Source organism: Microchirus variegatus, assembly GCF_963457635.1.
Source record: "Microchirus variegatus genome assembly, chromosome: 9".
NCBI lineage: Eukaryota > Metazoa > Chordata > Actinopteri > Pleuronectiformes > Soleidae > Microchirus > Microchirus variegatus.
This window is the reverse complement of record NC_139810.1, coordinates 22,993,054-23,007,455: the sequence shown is the minus strand read 5'-3', so window position 1 is coordinate 23,007,455 and position 14,402 is coordinate 22,993,054.

The following is a 14,402-nucleotide window of genomic DNA, read 5'->3' as shown; positions in this document are numbered from 1 at the left end:
TTAGAGGCAAATAGGCTGACTCTTTCTCATGTGGCTTATTTTAATTTGTACTGAACAAATACTGATGGAGTACAATGATTAAAACTGCAATAATCAGTTTATTCTTCTTCTTCTTATTATTATTATTATTATAATAATACTACTACTAATAATAATAATGATGATGACCCAAAAAAATATGTGACACAAACAACCCCTGGGCCTGGACTTTTTTGATTATTTTAACCATTAAAGGGCCAGAAAATGTCCCGTGTGTAAGTGCTTTTGCCCTTTTTCTAGAATAACTTCCATTATCTGGCCGTTATTTACAACTTACTGCATATTAAAATAGTGTATTAACAATTTAAAATGAGGAAAATAAAACAAAGTCATTGTAGTTGTACACAAACACCAGATTATTAAAATACAGGCCAAAAAATGGAATCTATGTACAGGTGTTTTTCCAACTCTCTCCTCTCTGGTGACAAGAACGCTGATTCACCCGCTTCCTGCAATGCCGCTGGATTTTGAGCTAATTTTTAACTGCACGTGTGTTTTCAGCAGCTGTAGGCAGATGACGTGAGCAAGAACCTTCTCATAAGTGACTGTGCCTGCTCAGCACCAAATGGCAGAGAGACACAGCAACAAGTAGGTGAAGATAGACCAAGAGAAAGATGATACAGAAATAAAGAGATATTGATTTACAGACCAAAAACCAGGTGATCCGAAATGGCAGATTTCACCCCATTCATGCAAAAAGCCTCTGTCGGTGACAATGTGAAGTGATAAGAGAGAACAGAAAGTGAACATTAAATTCACCAGCTGACAAAAAACATGACTTGACTTAATGCGTAAATTTCCTCCACACAACCAAGCAACCAAACCAACAACCAACCAACCAAACCAACAATCACGGAGCTCCGCTTTGTCCGTAAAACCGGAAGTCCGCGAAAAGTTCTATTCTAGGCTCCACAGTGCAGCACAGAGTTCTACACAAACTTCCAACCTCAGAGGATTTATCTGTCCAGTGGATACATGTTATATCCACTATACCGATATAACACCTTGAGTGTCTTGAAAGGCACCTTAAATATAATGCATTATTATTATTATTATTATTATATATGACGGCAATGTGCCTGCTAGAGCCTGCAAATGATCACTTTTCCAAATGCTAACTGCTGTTAGCTCCTAGTAGCCTCTGTGACTACTAAACAGAGCGTTCTGAACAGGGCTGTTTTATCAGGGTGATTGAACTGCTGTGGTGCTTCATCCTTATGGTATTTTGACCAAAGCATGTCACAGACATGTTCATTAGGACACCAGGGAACTAGTTTAACTTAGAGAAATAGGGTATAATTTGACTCCTTTAATGCAGGGGTCATCTCTATATACTAGAATAGGATCATTAGTATGACTCCTAAGCTTTAATTCTCAAAATGAAATGCTAATCTGATGGTTCTTAGGAATAAACTGAACCAAATTCAAGAGGACCTTGTCCTACGATTTTCTGTTTCTCTTTTGTGAGTGAGACAGAAGGAAAAAAAAGAAGAAAAAGAGAGCCACTCGGAAATGAACCTCTCTGTTTGGCCGTCTGTCTGCCGCTGACTCTTGCCAGCCCAGCTGCTGATCAGACCAGCACTTCTCCATTATCATGTCTGGTGGGGCGGATGTGTGTGGAAGTCAATAACTCACACTGGTGTGTTGGAAATAATTTGTGAATGGATTTTGGTGTGTGTGTGTGTGTGTGTGTTGGTGCCAAACACCCACACCTGCCAAGCATGCTGGCAAAAATAATAAAGATGCCTGCTGAGTTGAATGTACTATGACAAGGTGCATTGTGGTTAAATGTGTAGATATTAACCTGCCTGTTCCCATATGAGCCTGCACAGAAATCGCACAATTAGGATGAAGACAAAAGCACCACGGCCCCATTCACTGACAGACAAACAAACAAACAAACACACAAACAAACAAACACACGATAGTTATAATATTGTGGTACAATGTGTCACATTTATCTTTTTGATGCTTCAGCCTGTTATAAGCGAAACACAAGACCGGGGGGTTTTGTGCATGTGCGTGTGTGTGTAACCAGAGCCCATCTGTTTATGTGTATGCTGATATGGCAATTGCATCTGTGGGGAGCTGACTAGCACATTAGAAAATAGAACACACACACACAGGCACGCACACACAAACGCGCACACACACACACACACACATTGGACAGCAGCAGCTAACAGTTCATTTGACACTTTAATTAAAGCCAGTGATCATGGATCCATTAATCAGCCCTCTTCCTCAGGGCGTCGACTGACCTCCAACAATATCACCATCAACTGTGGGAGGGATCAGGTGAGGAGAGGAGACGAAGGAGGCGCGGAGGGAGGAGAGAGGAGCAGGGGTGAAGGGATGGTCAGAGGAAACGAGCCAAAGCAGAGAAAAAAAATATATGAGAGAAAGTGAATGGAAAGTGATATAGAGAGCAGCAGGACACATGGTCATGGGCTTGGATGTGTGTGTGTCTGTGAGGGCTGATTCATTCATGAGTGTGTGTGTGTGTGTGTGTGTGTGTGTGTGTGTGTGTGTGTGTGTGTGTTTGTGTGTGTGTGTGTGTGTGTGTGTGTGTGTGTGTGTGATGAATCCAGGCAGTTCACCTTCCACCACAGTATCTTGTGTTGACCTTACCTGCCGTTTCACTGTTACATCATTAGAATGAGTTATACACCATTACTGTCCTGCTGCTGTTGCCAGCTATGGTAACTAGTGACACACACACACCCAGACACACACACACACACACAGACACAGACACACACAAGCCAGACACACGGCGAATCATGGCAGCTTGCACGAAAACAGCATGCATAACTTATGTGAACCCCGGCAGTATGGTGAAACAACAAAGATATGATGTGCAATCTGGGGAGGGGGGAAGAGAAAGAAAGTGGGAGATTGTGTAATTCGTGTAACTGCTGGTTTTTATTCTCTTTGATATATTGTTTCCAGCCTCACTAAATATAATCCAGCACCAGAACCTGAACAGATTTGTTTGCTCACACTCACGTACATGTATGTACATGCATAAAATAACAGGAATCCACCACACCGGATTCCTGGTCCCATTATTAAATGATGACTATTTTTTTACATTTGAAAATGTTGCATTCATTCTTTTTAAAGTGAAATACACTAAAAACAGCTTGGCTTTGCAGTAGTTTCACCAACATTCTCTGTTGTCATCGGATTTAATTCCTGTATACAGAGTGTTAACTGCATACATTAAAACCAGGTACCTGCTTTAATGCCCTGGTTTTTGCGGTACGTTGTTGCTATAGAAACACTGCCAACCTTTACGTTGACGACATCTTTGCTTTTATTTGCATTGTTTTGAGGTGATTATTTAACTGAAAGCTTCCATCGCATTTAAAATCTAAAACAGCTCCAGTATGAAGAAATGTGATCTCTCAATGAGGAGAACCTAAAATCCAAACTTATATATAATAACTCACTGTTAATGCAGTTCATCTGTATCTCACATTCTTTGCAAATATTATTTTGCTTATTATTCCTCCAGGAACATTTTACGCAAACATTAACATTTCAATATGGGGTTCAATTATCAAAACTGTACATAATCTCCATCAGATAGACTTCCTTGGTGCTGCAATTTTTGGGGACTATGTTTGAGTGATGGTGTGTGTGTGTGTGTGTGTGTGTGTTGCTCAGCCTCAGCTTGATACACAGGGACCACCCAAGCAGATGCTTCATTTACAACATTATGCATTTAGGGCAGAGAAATAGGTCTGAACCAGGGGAGTTTAGAGAGTTACAGAATGAGACCAAAAAAAGGGATGAAGCCATCAGCGAGATGTCTCGTTCTGTGTTCATCTGTCAGAGGAAGCGGGACAAAGTTTGGGGGGCAACTGAAGGCACCAGTGGTGCAGCAATGTCCTTTTTTTCCCCGTCTCGGAAGTGTCCGTGGACTCCGCGGTTTGGACCCACACCATTACCTCTTTGTCTGTAAATGGAAACAACAGCAACAGGGAATGTGGACTTTTGAATCCACTTATACTTTTATGGTGTTCCATCAGGTTCTTCCTCTCTCGCTCTGTCATGTATTTTTTTTTAAAACTGTAACCTGTAGTGCAGTCAGTCTTACACCGACACACATGAATGACTTTGTCAGACCAAACATTATTTAGATTCCCGAGTGGCAGCAGGCTGTTTGAACCAAACGTGATCGTTCTACTCGGAGTGCTGCGCTCGGTGACAACAACCTCTTAGTGTGTTGTCTGCCTTTTTGGAAATCTGACCTCCCGGTGAGAAACACGAGAGGTTTCTTCTCAGCAGTGGTCCAGCCGCTTGTGGGTTTTGTGAGCCACTGAATGCATAAAACAGATAAGTGTCACTAACTCACTCGGTACGAGAACAGCTTGTCTTTTAGGGATCAGTGTCCACAGAGAGATGAGTCCAGGGATGATGATGGGATGCAGATGCAGCAGATATGTGTGTTTTTATTTTCCCTTTTCAATTATGGGGAATGACAGACTGTCAGTTAGGCTGAATCCCAATTCCACCCCTTAGCCCTCCCCCTTCCCCCTACCCCTTTGTCGGAGTTCCCCTTGGCCCTCAAAACAGAGTTGAGGGAGCTAGGGGTAAGAACATTCCCCTAAGAAATGAGACACACCTCGATTACGTCATCACGTCGTCCGGACTTGACGCTCGCGGACTGCTACATCAACAAGCCGATGCGATGCTTGTTGATGTAACAATCCAAAAATGCCGTCCTCACAAGTAATGTCTGTTGCCTGGGTTGCACAACATCTTGCACAACCAGTGTGCACTTTATGTACAGTTTTTCTTAGTCATGCACATGTTTATACTTATTTCATGCATATGTATTATTTTAGTTTTTTTGGTAATATTTATTTACTATTTTTTCTTATGTATATTATACTTTTTAAAACATTTCTTTCTACTTTATGCTGGTATTTTTGAGTGGACAGCAAAGTAAGAATTTCATTGTACAGGGAAACGTGTTTCTTTACTGTGCATATGACAATAAACACTTTGAATCTTGAATCTTGAATCTATTTTTCAGTTTTTACGACTGTTACAGCGACTGCAGACCCGCTGCATTACCATAGCCACACACACACAATTAAAATACTGAAAATACATTTGTGCGAGTCTTTAACGGCCGGCTTTCAAACTTCGCTGACAGGTGACGCGGCGGAAGCTGGGAAATTCCTCAAAGCCCTCCGTTTCAAGTGCGATTCTGAGGAAGCTGCGTTTTAAGCCCTACGGCTTGGCCCTAGCCCTTTACCCTAATGAGAAATGAGACAGCCCTACCCCTCACATGAACGTGCAAAAACAAGGGGTAGGGGGAAGGGGGAGGTTTAAGGGGTGGAATTGGGATTCAGCCTTAATCTGACATTTTGAGCAGATATCAAGTATCAGAGGAGAGACTGCAAGCAATGATTGAAATTACTCCTAATACTGTATTTACTAGGCATCCTGAACTTAGAGTTTTTAACATCTACAAAGTATGCCTTATTTCAAATTGATATTAATCGGAAAAAAAACCCCCAGCAAGCATTACATTTGAGAAACTTAAGTGAGAGAATAAAGTGACTTTCGTCTTCAGGGATTAACCGGTTATTAAAATGCAGTGGTTACTGATTTCACTGCTGCAATGCACGTACTAGAAAAGTGACAGGTATGATGAAAATTAATCAGAGGTAAGGAAGCGAGAGTGAGATAGAAGAGACAGAGAGAAATGGAAGGGGAGGGGGCGACACAATCTAAATAAACCAGCTGAGGGCAGTGGAGAGGAGAAAAAAGCACCAGCGCTTTGAAGACCACAGTGTGATGAAAAATTAAGATGGGAGGCACAGTTGAGCGGAGAGAGCGCTGAGAGAGAGGGAGGAGTGGAGAGAAAGTGCTTTTTATTGCTGGTCACTTTCACCTGTCTCTCTGGGAGATGGACTGAGGAAATCAGACTCTTAAAGACATTTTCGGAAAAGTGGAAGCAGCACATCTCCTCCGTCAGTGAGTCCAGAAACAAAGAAATAGCTGCACCCTTTTTTTTTCATCCACAGCCCTGAGGTAGTTTTCTTAAACTAAACTATACCTGTGCCTAAAGTAGTTCCTTATATATATTTTTCCTCATTGCTTGCTCAGCAACATTGTCAGCTCGACTGAATAAAACTCAGTTTTACTTTTAAATCTTGTTCTCACTCTGGGGAACAACCACTACACGTGTCTATAAAGGCTTACAGTACTAGATGGATTTTCTCTTTGCTAAAATGGCTACAAATTGAATTAAAGAGGCCATTTCTTTGCCCTGGATTATTTTCTTTCATCCGTGCTCTTCCATGCCTGACGCTATCCTCTCTCTCCACATCAGGGACCAGACAGTGGAGGCCATTTGCATTTTACTTTAATATACTGTATTTCCTAAATTCCAAAGCTTCGAGAGATCCCTACTTTGCATTTGTTTATTTAGTTCAAAGTGTTTTTCTGTTATTGCCCGAGATCCTTGCGGAAAAAAACTGAAGTGTAGTCAAAATGTGATGGATGAATATGAAAGTGTTGCACTGTACTCTGTGGGGAGAGGGGCTTTGATGTTATTTTTGCAGTCTTAAGCCAGATTATATCTTTGGTGTTGCCTGCGCCTCTAGGTGAGGGCCGGCTATTTCCTTTTTCTTCTATTGTCAGAAGCTGTTGGACTTTGTGGGCGATAGAAAGGCTCAGACAAACATAAATGCGTTTACCACCTGGATCTGCACTGTAAGCATACACACTTTTTCTGTATGCGCCTTTGTGTTTAGTTGACCGGGGGGATATTTCAGGGGGGGGGGGAGGTGGCTTTGTCATGTGGGCACGATGGATCTGCAGTGACATCAGGATTATAGCTCGAGGTGCAATGAGTTCTCCAGGTAAGAAAAAGTGTGTGGCAGACAGACGACAGAGAGAGAGAGAGAGAAGGGGGAGAGAAATGGGAGATAGATGGAGTGTGACACCCTTGGGTTGAATCAAGCTTTGGGGATACAACAGCAGCAGCAGCAGCAGCAGCAAACAGACAAAAGCTGATTTGAAAGATTGGGATGTCAAGGCTGTAGTCATATACAGTTGTAACTAGTCAGTATGCGGCCATGCACTACACTGTTCATTTGGACTCCTGCCTTGGTAGTAACGGGGTATCTTTTTATTGGAAAAAGGTGATGTCTGCCTCTGCTACGCTGGGGGTGAAACACACCCTTATATCTTTGTTGGAATTAGGTGATTTCAGGTTTAGGGTTAGGTATCGAGATGTTAGTATGTCAAGTGCCATTCAGGGCCTTCCCGCACTCCATTAACCTTAAAGGTCCCATATTACACCCTATTTCTCCAAGTTAACCTAGTTCCCTGGTGTCCTAATGAACATGTTTGTGACATGCTTTGGTCAAAATACCATATGGATGAAGCACCACAGCAGTTCAATCACCCTGCCAAAACAGCCCTGTTCAGAACGCTCTGTTTAGTAGTATCTCTTATTAAAAAAAAAAAAAAAAAAAAAAAGTAAAACGAAACTTAAGGGACAGGAAATGACATCAGTCACAGAGGTTACTGTGAGCTAACAGCATTTAGCATTTGGAAAAGTGATCATTTGCAGGCTCTAGCAGGCACATTGCCGTCATATATAACATGTATCCACTGGACAGATAAATCCTCTGAGGCTGGAAGTTTGTGTAGAACTCTGTGCTGCACTGTGGAGCCAAGAATAGAACTTTTTGCGGACATCATTGACTTCCGGTTTTTGGATACCGTTGCCCTCGCCAGCACTCTCGCGTGTTTTACGGACAAAGCGACAACAATTCCAGGAATTTAGCATCTTGTGACGTCATAATGAGTGCGGAAGTCAACATTGTGTGTGTTATGTCCTGTACTTAGACTCAGGAGGACCACAAAAACATGAGTGAGAAATCTTTTTTCACACTTTGGCGACTGGTAGGGCCCCAAATCTAAGGATTTAAATCACTAAAAAGTTGATTTTGCATAATATGGGACCTTTAAAATATCCATAGAGGTCAGGTTTGAGTTTGGACTGTTGAGTTTGGACTGAGAACACAGTATCTTTACAAGGCGCGGTGTGCGCTAGCGAGATAGCGAGAAACATAGCATGACGTTGTACCGGTGCGATGACAACAACACAAAGGACAACACAGGGAGGACGTTTGGGGCTGTTAGTCTCAACAAGACGTCAAGCTTTGTATGAGAATAGACTGCGGGCGTTGAAGACACACCGGTCGCAAGGGAGTGATGCTTTTCGTGGGTCTAGCTCCACCGGTTCTGTACCGTACCATTATTCTGGTACCCCCAAGGGAAGGGTGACAACAAATGGAACAGTTGGGGCCGGTTATTTCGGTACTATTCCTGATGTAAAAAAATATCTGTCGTACTGAAACATTCCACGTTCCAAACACGTCGTAAGCTGATAGAGCTGAAAATTGTTCTACTCATAATTTAAAAAAGAAGAAGAAAAAAAAAAAAAAGTACTGGCCTGAATTTCACCATATATATTGTCTTTCTCTTCTGGCTTCTATTGTAGTTTCTGGGTTTTCTGAGTTCCGCCCTGGTCTGACTGAAGGTGTAAATGCAGCGCTAATTTGACTCCCATTAGCATTATCTGGGTGTGTTAGTAATGTGATTTAGCACAATTTCAGTCATACTGACATGTATTAAAATAGTGCAGTTTTAATCGGACTAATGCATTAATGATTAATTTTTTTCTAATGTCACATAAACATACTGAGTGAGACACTGATAAGAGGTTTCACAGTGGAGGAGGAAAGAGCCAAAAGCTTTTCATTCCTTAGTTGGACTCTTTCTTCCTCCTTATTTTAAATGGACACACACACGCACGCACGCACGCACGCACGCACGCACGCACGCACGCACGCACACACACACACACACACACAGTGGGCACGCAGACACTAGTGGAAGCTCCACACTGCTTATTAAATTGGAGGCTTCATTTGAAGTCACTGGCTTTCTTCTCCACAGGTCACATGAAGTGAATTTATCCACAAAGGCCAAACTGTGGATTTCATTAATGAAACTATTGCACACACACACACACACGCGCTCTCTCCAGGCAGGATTAGAGAGGCCTAATCAAGCTGAAATATCCCAGGGTTGTAATTAGGTTTGGAGAGTCTCAGTCTGGCTACAAAACGAACCCTTAGATTCCCTCTGACAAGTCATCATTGTCTCCTGTTCATTTGTATTCGTCTGAGCACACGTACACACACACCTGCAACTCTAGACGGATTATTTTCTTCTTTGTACGTGGGAGAAAGTTCACAAATGACACATTTTCGTGGCTCTCTGTCCAAATATCTATTGAGACTCTTCATTCAAAACTGTGAGTCTGATAATCCAGCAGGACGCCCCGGGAGCTCACCAAAGTCAATAGAATACAGCGTGATGTGCATGAATTCCTGTAGACAAATGTCATGCCAGTCGCTTCGCAGTAGTGGACTGATGGACTCGTAGTCTGGCTCAAAGCAAATCAGTATAAGTCAGTATTTTCCCCCGTTGGCGGGGTTTTCTCAAGTTCATTCAGGTTCAAAGACAAACAAGAATTGATCTGTACTGAGTGACAATGAAGGCATGAATTTAAAAAAAGCAATGAATGGATGAAAACATATTTTTTTTTAATGTAGTAACCAACCAGTGTGGAAGGAAATTAATTTCTAAACTAAATGATACCAAGTGAAATGTTGCTCAAGTGCTCTCATCTATATTTGTGATCCAGTTTATAGCACCACCTTGCTCTCGTTTCCTTCCCTCGCCTTCGTCCTTGTACTGTGATCTTCTTCTTCTTCTTTACTTCCTCTACCTCTGCACTCATCTCGTTACCTTTCATCTCTCCCTTTCTGTCATCTCGGTGTCCTTTCCATTCCTCTTTGTTGCCTCGTGACAAAATCAGACATCATCTTCAATTTGTCTTGTGTTTCTGTGACTTTTATTTTGAAAGTGAGTATCCCGATGACCTTCGGCTTGGCGTCACGCCACAGTGGACTGACACTTTTTTTTGTCAAATTCTCACTATGAATAAAGTTAATTAATGAGTGTTAAGGGTAGGACCTCATGCACAAAGACAACAGCTTCCAGGGATTTCGCCATTAATCTGTTTTCACATTATACTCAACCCAGTTTGAGATAATATCATGCAAGTCATAGTCAGATACTCATTTGAAGAACAAATATTTACAAGAAAGCAGTTTGACCACTTATTTTTGTCGTTTTGTTTGGGGAAAACGTTTCTGCTGTAAAATGGTGATATTTTTCATTTACTTATTAAAGTTGCATTTGGCTGTTTCTTGAGATGCATATTTGAACCTAAAATGAAGTTATTTTCTCTGGTGAGAACAGTATGTGAAAAAATCATCAGGCACCACACCACTGTTACTCTTTTTGCTCTAACGCCATCTGCTTTTCTTTATTGAACTTTGAACAGCCTCTGTTCAGTCAATTCACATTTTAAGGTAATATGAAAACATTAAGTCCAACTCTATCCTAATATGAAACAATATTGTGGTTGCTTTATTTACCTTTTAACCAACAAACCCCTCTTTTCAGGCGATGTTGGCTGTTCAATCAGCACTAACAAAACACATTTAATGAGCAAATGCATTGAGTTCATTCAAGCTGCCCCATGAACACTATTTATTAAATAATATCCAATATAAGCAGTATATTAAAAACATCTCTCTGTGTATGTTCTGGACAAGAGATAATGTGGTGACAATGTCTATTTTCCAGTAGCAAAATCTCATTTTTTCCAAATGACGGATATCTCAGTCAACGAGAACTTCCTGAGTATGAATGTGAGTATGTGTACTGTATTTCCACTACTTTTTCTCTCCACCATTGGGAGCAAAACCAGAGCTCATATGCCCGTGAGACGTCTGTCCGGCTTTGGCTAAGAGGCATACACACACACACACACGCATGCACAAATACAGACTGCAGATATAGAGGGGAAGCTGATCAGCTGTGTGCGGTGGGGAGGGCACTCCAGTGGGACTAATTAAAGTTATGGAACAGACTGCAGAACTCATCGGAGACTACCGCTCTTTCTCTAACTCAATCTCTCTCTCTGTATCTTTTCACTCTTTGTTTCTCTTGTGTTCGGTTAATGAAAGCTACATCATCCCGGGTCATGGGATGCACTGCGGCTTTTCTTAAGCAGTTTGTGTATATGATCAAAGGTGTAGAGGAATGTCTCGGTGAATTGTTACTGCACATAAACTTAAACACTTAAAATGACCAAACCTTTCCAGATAGAAACACTGACCTTATAAAAACCAGTGGTCCTCATGGGGAATAAAGCTTGTTCCCGGCGGCAGAATCTAATTTATGCAGCTCTGGTTTAAGTTAGGAATAAGATGTGACTTAGTGGTTAGGTTAAGGTAAGGGCTGGGAATCAACTGGTTATGGTGAAGTTAAAGTAAAAAAAACAAAGTGCTTGGCAAAACGCACCAATGTGCATGGGGAGGTTAGGACAGTTTGGCTGGGTCAACCAAACCCTATGAAGATTTTCTATGCAAATCTCTGTGTGCGCACTTGTATTTAGGATCTTTTTCTGACATAAACACTGACCTGGCAGGATCAGCATGGAGTCCAAAACCTGGTCCAAATGAGGCAGAACCTCATCTCTGACTTTGACTTCCATCCATTTGGAGCGCCGACAAAACATTATCACTACACAACACTAACCTTACCATAATCAGTTAATGCTTAACACTAACCTTAACCAATACACAACTAAATGCCTAACCACAGCCTGAACATAATTATATCCATCCATCCATTATCTACCGCTTTTTCCTCCACCAGAGGGTCGGGGGGGGGGGGGGTGCTGTGCCTATCTCAGCAGACATTGGGCAACAGGCGGGGTACACCCTGGACAGTTCGCCAGTCCATCACAGGGCCACATATAGAGACAAACAACCATTCACTCACACACTCACACCTACGGTCAATTTAGAGTGACCAATTCACCTAATCCCCATATCGCATGTTTTTGGACTGTGGGAGGAAGCCGGAGAAAACCCACGCACACACGGGGAGAACATGCAAACTCCTTGCAGAAAGGCCCTTGTTCCGAAGTTGTTCCAAACGGGGCTCGAACCCAGGAACCCGGGTCTTCTTGCTGCAAAGGCAAGAGTGCTAACCACTACACCAACCGTTGGCCCCATAATATATAATTATATCCCATAATTATATCCCTAACTCTAAAACTGGGTCATAACCCAGTCCTTTTACCTCATACCTCTAAACACACGCACGCACGCACGCACGCACACACGCACACACGCACGCACTCTCCCTTCATCTCCCTCACTTTTTCAGCCCCTTTGTGAATCCTCTCGATCACCCACACTGACTTAACCTGCAGCAGACAGACCAGACAACCAGCCATAATGAAGTGGCACCAGCGTCATCACAAACACACCTTTGTGTCTAAATGAGAGGAAGCAATCTCGGCTTTGTTTCCTAATTATTTACTACAAGCAGAGCACAGGTGAGGACAGGAGGACGCGAGTAGGAGGAGGGAGAGGGACGGTGAGATTGGTCCTATATTTTTGGAAGAGTCAAGGAGAAGAGAGGAGATAAATGGGAGAAAACAATAAAGCATATCAATGTTTGACTTCCTCTCTCCCTCCCTCTCTCTCTGCCTATGTGTTGCCCTCCAACTAGAGAAAGCCTTGGCTCAGCCTGTCTGGCTTTGCAGCTTCTCCCAGCTCCAGAAATGCCATGCTTCATGACTCACACACACAAGCTTAGGGGTAAACGCACACAACCAACCTCACGGCAAAAGTGCTCAAACAAAAATACGTGTGCACGTATAGAAGCCCAAATACACACGCGGCCAAACACAAATGCACAAGTGAAAACATCAGCACATACTCGGACCAGATTTAGATTTGGGTGCAATCTCTTTTGCACTGAGCTAAACTGCACAGACACACACAAATGGAACGTTTGGCTTAATATACAGGTTTTCAAAAATAATTCCCAATAATGTTACTAATGTGATTTCTTTCTGTGTTTTACCATATTGGCTTGCAAAGAAAGTAAATCAACACAATTTAATAATAACTTACTAATAATAAAATAAAATAAAATAAAATAAATTCGCAATTTGGAACAAGTTCGTGCAAATACTTTTTGTGCAGAATCGACCAAATTTAGCAAAAATGGCTGTTCACCCCAAGATGGCGGCCTTCCTATAGGACTTACGGTAAAGTCCTCATTGACTTTTTGGACCGTCCTGACATGATAAACATGTGTACCAACTTTCATTCGTGTACGTGAAACATTTAAAACAATTTTCATTAGCCCCTCCCACTTCCAATGGCTTTCACCAGGTCTGATGCGGTTGCAAAATAGAGTTTTGGGGCATGTTCAGGTCCTCAAAAAAATAATAAGATAAGAATAATTACTGCATTATTAGGGTCAAAAGTGTTTTTGTCTTTTCGTGGAAGATGGATTCGGACGAAACATTTCTGAGGATATCATTTATGGCCTAAGGAAACAAAATGATTAGATGTTGATGGTGATCTGGATCTAGATTTGTAATTAAAAAATGATAAGATGGGGGAGCACATCGACACTGTGGGAGTTTGGCATCGCTTGTACTTGCTCTAGTTAGTTCTACTATTCGCCGATCATATTCCCACACCTTTTACAACCAAAATTGACAGACTTGATCGTTGCAACCATGAGTCACAGCAGTGCATTTGCGGGGCAAATATCCCTCCTCCCAAACACTCATATACAGTGCACTCAGTTATGTTGATGTGGCCACAGGCCACATTATTATAGCCAAGCATTTTTCCTCGACTGTGCATCTCAGTGCCATATGTTAATATTTGCATTGCCTCCTGCAGTATTTCTTCATATAATCACATCCACCACACACACACACACACACATTTATATAATAATCCTTTTCCATAGACAGCAGTGTCTTCTGTGTCCCCTGAGCTCTGTCCTATACCTGACCTAGCTTCAGCTCCTGAGCCTGAAACAGGTCCTGGTGTGTCGATGACAAACAGCGAGGAGTGTTATTTATGTGGTCAAAAGGTTTTTATGTGCTGGAGCGCATTAGTGCTGAGGGCACGTTCTTCCGTCGCAGCTGCTTCGACTGCCGCAAATGCAACATTACGCTGAGACTATAGGGGGAATGCACCTTTGACCGGGTCAGCACAGTCCGTGTGTCAGAAAATAATATGCTTTAAGTGTGTGTGTGTGTTTAGTTTCATTGCTGGTTGTGAATGACTCATTTTCAGCAGCCTCTTGTTTGCTCATCTTGTATTCCTTGACTGAAACACTTGATGCTGTGTTGTTGAGCACAA